The sequence below is a fragment of the Hyperoodon ampullatus genome, assembly GCF_949752795.1.
Source record: "Hyperoodon ampullatus genome assembly, chromosome: 12".
Lineage (NCBI taxonomy): Eukaryota > Metazoa > Chordata > Mammalia > Artiodactyla > Ziphiidae > Hyperoodon > Hyperoodon ampullatus.
This window is the reverse complement of record NC_136925.1, coordinates 3,899,454-3,909,312: the sequence shown is the minus strand read 5'-3', so window position 1 is coordinate 3,909,312 and position 9,859 is coordinate 3,899,454. Positions and strand designations below refer to the sequence as shown.

Here is a 9,859-nt window from a genome sequence, read left to right as displayed (position 1 = left end):
CCCTTTTGTTTAACTTAAAGTCAGCTGATTATCAACCTTAATGATACCTGTAAAATCCCTTCACCTTTAATATATAAAATAGTACCATCACAGAGTGATATCCTGCATCTTTGCCATATTCTATTGGGTAGAAGCAGATCACAGGTTTCACCCACACTCATGGTGAGGGAATTAAGGGTGTGACTCAGGGGATCACCCTATGGTGAGTCTGCCATAGGTGGGGAACAGATTCAACCATAATAAGAAGGGTTTTGATACAAAGACACCTCAGAGTTAGCACAAGAGCATGACTGAACCGCCAAGCAAAGACCTTGGAGAGAATATCCTTTCCAGCAAGATCCCACATGGGTGAACAACATTCCAGACTTTCAATCAAAACAGTAGGGTGAAAGTTTACCTTCCTGGGTAAATGAAACAGTAACAAAGAAGATGATGTAAAAGATGATGACACAGAATTGTAGGATGTACAATACTCCTAGTTGGGTTGGTGGATTTGGCTGCTCTAATCTAATCACCACTGGCTGATACAAATCACACTGTAAAAGCTAACTAGCATTAAGAAACGTTATTCGAAGGGCAAGGGAATGTGTATGAGGTTTTTTAATCCCTGATATATGTCTTTGAATCTGTTAGACTGTGTTTTGGAATTTTCCTAAACTTTATTCCTGAAAACTGTTGAGGGAAAAGCTGATAGGATTTTTCAAGGAATATCCTACAGATATCCTACAGAGGAGATGACCTACTGAAGGAATTTTCTAGAAATAGACTAGCCTGTAATTTGGGGGTGATAAAGATTTCCCTCTATAAAGATGGATGGAGGTGGCCACCCTTTGTACCCACGATGCAGAAACAAAACCTGTAGAATTAATCAGAGGAGGTAACCCAGTAAGAAAATTATGACAGAGGTCATAATTTAGGAAGATATAACTCTGATAGGCCCACCAGGCTCTGTACACAGTCTGCTCTCAAAATTGTTGACTGAAGATGATGATGAAGATGAAGATGAAGATGAGAACCCTCTGAAAGGATCAAAATCCTAAACCTTAGTAGTTGGCTCTGCTAATACCTTGGTACTAACCAAGGCCATTTGAGATGTGACACAGGCTTGGTTCCCCCAGATAGGTAACGGGAGAGGATGGCGTGTAGGAGAGGTTTCTGCCAGGTTAGGGGCCCCTTGCAAGGAAGGTGGAGGGCCTCAGAGGCAGACTTCACTCATTTTAAATGTTTCCCAGGTGGTTGCTCATTTTTGTTCCAAAGAGTTTGCTGAGGGCAAAAGTGGATCTTTCCCCAACAATCTTCAAGGAGTAGAAAACACAAAATCCCATCTTTGATTTTCATTATATCCTGTAATTTACATCAGTTGGGGTGCATTTATCGCTTCCTCCTCCTACTTCCTCTTTCTCTTCTTTCTTCTTTCTGGTATTGCTTAAATATAATCAAGCAAATCAATACCCGAGTACTTACCAAATATTAACAGGGCCATTCATTAACAAACTCAGTTATAAGATGAAACTAAATCCTGGTAAAATCTTTTTTAAAACCTGTAATTAAATCAATTAATGACAACAATCATTATTTAAAATCTGAATTCATAGATATAGATATCTCAAAAAATTTTTATGTTAATTGATTGGCTATTTTAAATGTTAATTAAATGTTTAAATTGCAATAAGTGGTAATCCAGTACAATTTTAAAAAAATGAATCAAAACTTTTGTTTTTCTAGTACTTTTTTAAAAAAATTAATTTATTTTTGGCTGCGTTGGGTCTTCGTTGCTGCACACGGGTTTTCTCTAGTTGTGGCGAGCGGGGGCTACTCTTCGTTGCAGTGCGCGGGCTTCTCATTGCAGTGGCTTCTCTTGCTGTGGAGCACGGGCTCTAGGCACACGGGCTTCAGTAGTTGTGGCACACGAGCTCAGTAGTTGTGGCTCACAGGCTTAGTTGCTCCGCGGCATGTGGGATCTTCCCAGACCGGCGCTCGAACCCACGTCCCCTGCATTGGCAGGTGGATTCTTAAGCACTGCGCCACCAGGGAAGCCTCTAGTACTCCTACATAGAGTTAAAAATAATCTGTTAATCTGTTCCTCTCTGTCTTACATACTTTCATTTGTTTCCATGCCTATCAAAAATTTCTAAAAGCTGCTATAGGGTTGGTCATCTCAATGATTTCTGCTCTTCCTCCTTTTAAATGTGTTTTTTCAAAACAGTAGCCATGGGGCTAAAGGTAGGTGAGTCAGTTATAATAAGGCAGCTACAGTAATTAAACTCATAAGCTGCCGCCTCTTGAGCTGTAATTTGAAAGGATGAAAGCTTAACTTTTCCATCAACGAAGTCAGTTTCATCTAAGCTGTTCTTCAGAGTGCATTAAAAAATTACATGTTTAAACTAATCAGGAGAAAACAGAATTTCAACCCCTCATCACAATAGCACGGGTGGACTGTATATGTATGGAGCATTTTCACTCTAGAAAACTAAGTCCATTCCGAACGCATTCATAAGTAATCAGGCAAACAGAACAGTAGAGATGTAAAAATACTCACTGTGTGAGCTTGAGGCAGAAAGGTATCTAACAAATTAGAGTAAATAGCAGCCGAATTGTCCTCACCAAGGCTTATCTGTTCCACCTAGCAAGGAAGAAAAGTTAGCATTAATTGGCAAGCTCAAAGCTGTCTCAAAGGAAATGGCACTTAGAGCAATTAAGTCAGATGTGGAAAAACAGCTCTGCATTGAAAGCTGACAGCAGGACTTTGGCACAATACAGGCAATGAGCATCTGAGGATTTTAATGGATGGAACCTTGGAGACTAATGGACAATTAATGTAAAACAGATGACTTCCCTAGCAGAGGACAGTCTTTTGAAAGATGCTTTACCTGCTGCTCAAACTAATGTGGCTAACGTGAAATAATAAAGGGTAAAGGGAAGGCGGTCTTACGTAGCTGGGCTAGTGTGGGTATCAGTGTCCCTGCTTTATCCTTGAATATTTTCAAAAACCAGGTCAGGAATTTAACAGTTTCCTGCAGCTGGTGGTGCAAGCCTCCTCCCGCCACTCTCGCTGTCCAGGGGGACCCCGACTGGCTGTGTTTCTGAAGCCATTTTCCACAGAGCTGCCCTGGGGGTTCACCTTGTTTTACAGGGGAAAGAAGACAGGATACATCATGGTGTTACAGCCTAGTTTTTCTTTTCTTTTCTTTTCTTTTTTTTGAAGTATAGTTGATTTACAATGTTGTGTTAGTTTCAGGTGCACAGCAAAGTGATTCAGTTATGTGTGTGTGTGTGTGTATATATATATATATATATATCTATGATTTCAGATTCTTTCCCATTTTACGTTACTATGACAGCGACAGCAGGTCCTTGTTTACCTGTTTTATACATAGCAGTGTGTACATGTTAATCCCAAACTCCTAATTTATCCCTCCCCCCACAGCCGTTCCCCTTTGGTAACCATAAGCTTGTTTTCTATGTCTGTGAGTCTCTTTCTGTTTTGCACATAAGTTCATTGAAAGCCTAGCTTTTAAAATGACCACATACCACCCCAGCACAAGAATTGTAGTAAATACATTTGAAACCTCTCTTAGAGATTTTGGAGCATGGTTACTTCCTGGGTCAGCCACTCTAGTTGTACTTACTAAAGTCCAAAAGCCGGGGTCCTTCACGTTTGAGCTTTATAACCACATAACGTGTCCTCCTGATAAGTGGTCAGACACCAAAAGCATATACTGAAATTGGCTGTTTGGAAAGAGAAATCCATGCCCCGTAGAAACAAAACTGCAATGATATCTAAATTTCCACGTGATCCCCCAAAGTCTGTTTAACCCATAATGAGGTTTAACACACGTCACCTGAGCCCTGGGTTCCAAGGAAAAGAAAGTGGGTGTTCTTTCCCTCATTCTTGGTAGGAAATGGGAATGGACTGACCTATAATTTTGAGATACAAGCTAATCTTCAACAATTTTCTGTCTTCTAATGCGCCTGTGTTCAACCCTCAGGAAATCAGTGCCTTTATGTAATTTAAGTCACTAAGCATTGCGCCCTAATCCCTGCTCCAAATGTACCTATTTTAGTAATTCTCCACTCATTCTCCTCTAATTTTTCTTTCATTTGCTCAGGACAGTGCATCTCAACTTTAAGAAATTAAAGAAAAGCAACTTGCATGGGCTAATTTACACCCTTGGGTGATGGCCTGAACACTCTCAGAAGTTTTTGCATGTTTTTTTTAAACCAAACTGCTTCTAATATCACATGCATCTCTAACTGGCAGAATGTCTGTGAGAAAAGTCAAGTGAAAATGCCGAGTAGTTGAGTAATTCCATTTCTAAGTATCTAATTTGAAAGCATCTACAAGGGCAGGAGAAATGCACAGGGATATTTGTTAAGACGGTGAAAGGTAGAACTCATGGGAAAGTCAACAGGAAAATGCCTAAAGTGTAATATATTCATGATGTAATATTATGCAGCAATTGTGTGTGCACATTAGAAAATTACAAAACATCACCTTTTTTTCACAGCCTGACTGGATTTCAGTGTTGGGCCGGGCAAGATTTGCACAGCTGTTGGAAGAAGCCCAGCTCCTCCCTGCCAAGTGGGACCCAGAGCTTTTCAGGGGCAGAAGTTAGTTTGAGGCCTCAAATACTAATGATTATGAAATCATGTGGATTATGTGTTATAAGTCTGAAACTTGTGTAGTGGGTGTGGTATGGACTCAAAGTTGGGTAGTCAAGAAATATCTAATTGCTTTCTTCAAATCAAATCAAATCTGACTGCCATTCCCTATGCTACTGAATTTGTAACAGAGAAGAACAAACCTGACTCCATATTGAATCTATTCCTTTAGCTCTAACCCTTGTGCTCTGTTGCCTGTGCTTAGTCATGCTGGCTCTACACTTTCTGTAAAAGAATGTTGCCTATAGCCTGATATATACATGATAGAAAGGTATAACAATTTTCCATTCATATAGAGATGAAAAGTTGCAGGACAGAGAATAACATTTGTCTTGTTGGAGGTTTACAGGAACATTGTGACCTGACCTACTTGGACAGCTGCAAGAACAAAGGATTCTGGCACCCAAGAAGTTTGCAACAACAAGCCACACCCCTTCCCCTTTGAGTATAAAAGAAGCCTGAATTCTAACTCAGGTGCGATGGTTCTTTGGGACACTAGTCCACCATCTTCTAAGTCTGCCGGCTTTCCCAATAAAGTTGCTATTCCTTGCCCCAACACCTTGCCTCTCAATTTATTGACCAGTCATGTGGGGAGCAGTATGAGCTTAGACTCGGTAACAAATTGGCAAGAAATTTAGTTATGTGTCCTCCTCAGCCCAGGGTTTACATCAAAATCTGGAAGGCTTATTTGGTGCCCAGACAGAAGCAAATTTCTCATTGTGTCACAGGTGCTCTGGATCATCACTGTCCAAGGTTCATCCAAGCAGTTGGCTCATCTGGTTCTGGGCAAAGCAGCTTCCCATCAAGCCCTATTCTCACCTGACCTCAGTCCAGCCCTGGGGCAAGGCTAAGGAAATGGCACTGATCCTCAAGAAGTTCAGGATTTACAGACCTCCATGTTTTCCCCGAGCTTTGGGAATGTCCTGTCCCTCAATTTCAAGGCTTCCATGTTCCCTCAACAGTCACCTTCCACCATCCCTTCCCCACATATGTGCATATACTCCTCAGTACAACCCTCTCAAGAAGCTCAGGTTCCAGGCTTCGGAAAGAAAAGGGAGATTTCTAGGCTGCTGGGGCGAGAGGTTTCTAGGCTGTTGAGTAGCTCTCAACATGTGGTCCTGGCCTGCAGCATCTAGTATTCAAGGGAGGCTCGCGGTTAGAAATGCCAATTCCTGGACTCCACCCCAGACCTGCTGAATCAGAAACCCTGGGAAGGGGCCCAGCATGCTGTGTCTTAAGCCCTCTTGGGGCCTGAAAGTAGCTTGGGCTTTCTGTTCCAACCTCACAACCACCACCCAGAAGCGAGAGATCTTCAAGTCCCAGCCCCCTCGTTTAAATGGGGGAGGAAAAATGGAGAGGTAAACACAAAACAGCTCTCATTCTTTCAGATCCTGCTATAGCAACAAAATAAAATAAATACTCATGACAAACTGCAATGATAATGCAGTGATGACACTTCAGGCAGACAAAAATGTAGCTGGGCGGCTATTGAGGATCTGGTCTGACAGGTCTCTGAACCACAGAGAGCTTCAACTTTCTTTGAACTGTACCAGACCCAAGGACACCACCAGCCGTATTCAGAACAAAACCTGCCAGCTGCAACCTTATGGTCCCAAGATCTCCTCTTGTAAATATGCAACAATTTCAGACCCCAACAAATCCTTCCTTAACAAGCACCCTTACTTCTTGCCAGCTCCAATGATAATTCTTGATAAACAACTCATGTAACTAATTGTAACCTTGTGGTTTTTGCCTTTATATGGGCTTTTTCCCCCTCCACTGTAGTCCAGTGGACTATAGCACAATTCAAGTGCTTCTTCAATCTGTGTCTTCCAGGCTGCAGTCCTAACAAACCCTAAATGAACACCTTTTAATTTCAATCAGGTCTCCGTTTCTGAAATTTGCTTAATGATACCTTAGTTAATTCTCTTTCCCCTTTTAGATGGCACTGTGCAAAGCGCAGTCTGGATTTATAAAAAAATGAAGGAAGCCTGAGAACACATCTGACCCACACCTCACCAACAAATCCTCACCCCCAACTGCCAGGTTTAAGAATTCAAGAGGCTTTATCCTGACAAAGAAGCATGCTGAGAAATAAAGGTCAAGTGTTCAGATGAGGCTGTTCCACATCTCCATGGAATGCACAAATGTGCGAACACCCTTAGAATTTCAATTGGGTCTCCCTTTTGCAAAGATTTTTATACTAACATGGATCCAGCACATAACTTCCTGTAGTAAAGAATTCTGTGTTAAAAAAAAATGCAATATCCTCCCCCAATATATTATACCAGATAAACGCTCATTTTTATCACATCTTATTTCAACTTTGTTATAAGGTTTGATTCATGCAGAAGTGGAGTCATCACTTTCGTTCTTAAGCCCAATTAAATGTCACCATTTTCGATTTCTCCTGCTGCCACAGATACTTCTAACATATTTCAGACCTGAAATTTTCTGAACTCCTTTTCCAAGTCATTTTAAGAATCTACCATTAAAACATAATTACATGACTGGAAAATACTTTTGAAGCCCACTCAACGTGACTTTTTTAATAGTGAGGTTTCCGAATTGCAGGCCTCGGAGGAGGATTTTCCAAGCTGTTGTATAACTCAAGAGCATCTCTGCGGGCCCATTAGTCACCTTACAGAATTATATGAACTCTTTCAGGCCTCCCAGGGTAGCAGAAACTTAGCAATAAATGAAGGGATTATGCTTCATACAGTCATATTTTTAGACAGTATATGTTAACAACCAAGACTGCTGAGCAGTTTTTGGCTTCTGAGATTGTTAGTATGAAATACAAGATTCACTTTTTACAGAAACAAAAAAATGTTTAAAGCCGCATGGAGAATTGGTCTCCAAGTTTTACTCGAGGAAATGCAGGCCAGAGATCAATTCAGACCTTGATCAAGGTCACAACGGCCGGTGTCAGGGCAGCAGCAATTGGACCCGCAGTCCCCACCGCTTTCCTCCAACTGCCAATCACCATTTCAGCCAATTCTTAATTTTCACTGACCAAAAATCCAGCTCATTACCGTCCAGCACACGACTGCCACCTACTGGTGATAATGGTCATTGCTACTTGTGCAAAGCCTGAACTCTTTAACTGCCAGAAAGGAAACGGAATAAGAATTAATTCGTCTTCTGATATCACTTATATGCGGAATCTAAAAAATACAGCAAACTAGTGAATATAACAAAAAAGAATCAGATTTACAGATATAGACAACAAACGTGGATACCAGTGGGGAGAGGGGGAGAGGCAATACAGGGGCGGGGGAGTGGGAGGTACAAACTATTGCGTTTAAGAGAGCCTCACAGAGGGGCTTCCCTGGTGGAGCAGTGGCTAAGATTCCGCCTGCTAATGCAGAAGACATGGGTTCAAGCCCTAGTCCGGGAAGATCCCACCATGCCACAGAGCAGCGCAGCTAAGCCCATGCGCCACAACTACTGAGACTGTGCTCTACAGCCCACCCCTGCTCGCCACGACTAGAGAAAAACCCACACACAGCAACGAAGACCCAGTGCAACCAAAAAAAAAAAAAAGATAGCCTCAGAGATGTATTGTACAATCCAGGGAATATAGCCAATATTTTGTAATAACTGTACATGGAAAGTAACCTTTAAAATTGTATAAAATTTTTAAATTTTTAAAAATAAAAAGACTTTACGAAGGAAAGAATTCAATTCATCTCCAAACAAAAAAGCATTGAGTCTACTGTCCTTTTAGGTGCTTTAATTATATCATCTTATTCAATCCTTTCAACACTATGAACTAGGCATTTTTCTCCATGAGGAAACGAGGCTCAGGTGAAGAAACTTACCCTTGGGAGAAACAAGTTCACACAGCCTCGCTCCTACCAGCAGCAGCTGCGTCACGTGCTCCTGCACACCCCTCACTCCGCGGGCTGAGTCTGGGTCCTGTAACTTTGACCTATGCCTGGCTGGGTTCTCCCAGCTCTTCGCAATCCTCTCTGATTGGTGCTCCTCCGTGGGCTGCTGTGATGGGTTCGGGGACAGCCAATAAAACCCACTGACACGTTTGCCAGCCCAGGTGAGGAAGAGGAACGTGTTCTTTTCCACTTACGCAGCTAGTGGTGTAAACAGTGCAGGCGGAGCCGAGCGTCGTCAGGTCACTACAGTGCAGGAAAAGCTGAGAAACATCAAGGAACTGAACCAGTGACACCCCTTGTGCCCCCAATTCCAGCTGTGTTTGAAACCAGCTCTGCTCCTGGTGTTTCAGTTCTGAGAGCCAATAAGTGCCTTTTTAAGGATTAAGCCAGTTTGAGGTGGATCTTCTGAATCTAGGGCTGCAAAGTCCTGACTAATACCAGTGGTTTGCCCTTTCTGCCTTCCTTCTTTTTTCCTACTTTCAGCGGTCAACAAATCAATATTTGTATTGTGCCTATGCTTACAAGGCATGGTTCCGTTTGCCACTACCTATCATTCTATTCTTGCAGTTACAGTACTTAAGCAAAAACATCATTTGGAAATAAACAAAATTTTTAAATTGAGGTATAGTTGGTTTACAATATTGTGTTACTTTCAAGTGTACAGCATAGTGATTCAAAATTTTCATAGATTTTACTCCATTTAAAGTTGCTATAAAACATTGGCTATATTCCCTGTGCTGTACAGTATATCCTTGTAGCTTATTTATTTTATAGAGTAGTTTGTACCTCTTAATCCCCTACCCCTATCTTGCCCCTTCCTGCTTCCCTCACCCCAAAGTAACCACTAGTTTGTTCTCTATATCTGTGAGTCTGTTTCTGTAAAAATCATTTTTAAATGAAGTTTTTACATAAATTTGAAAACGTAAAATACTTTAAAAATCTTTTATTTCTCATCCTAAATATCAGCTTCTCAAGAGCAACCAGGAAATCTACTATCTAAAATAATTAGTTCTTTCACTGAGGCAGGAACTGAAAAGAGCTTTGGGGTTTGTGAGGGAGACTAGCCATCTGTCCAGGATTCATGTCATAATGGCTTAGAGGAGTGTAGTGGTGTTTCTCAAAGGAGACATATTCCCTTGATAATAGCAGAATATCATACCTTTATTTAAGGTAAAGTCAATACACATAAGTACCTTGGGAAAGGTAGCCCTATGAATCAGTATTTTTCAAAATGTTTGTTATTTATTTTTGGATGATAGGGGAAACTAACTTCTTGAAATTATACATCTCATTCTTAATTTAAT

At 41.3% G+C, this 9,859-nt stretch overlaps 1 long non-coding RNA gene across 1 annotated transcript; it reads right to left on the bottom strand.

Annotated features, from left to right (window-relative positions):
- Positions 1-1,725: 1,725 nt before the first annotated feature.
- Positions 1,726-8,558, bottom strand: LOC307061122. Its single transcript, XR_013811172.1, has 3 exons — positions 8,487-8,558; positions 2,540-2,623; positions 1,726-2,048 (listed from the first exon to the last, which is right to left on the bottom strand). It is a non-coding gene; the product is annotated as an uncharacterized lncRNA (long non-coding RNA).
- Positions 8,559-9,859: the final 1,301 nt, after the last annotated feature.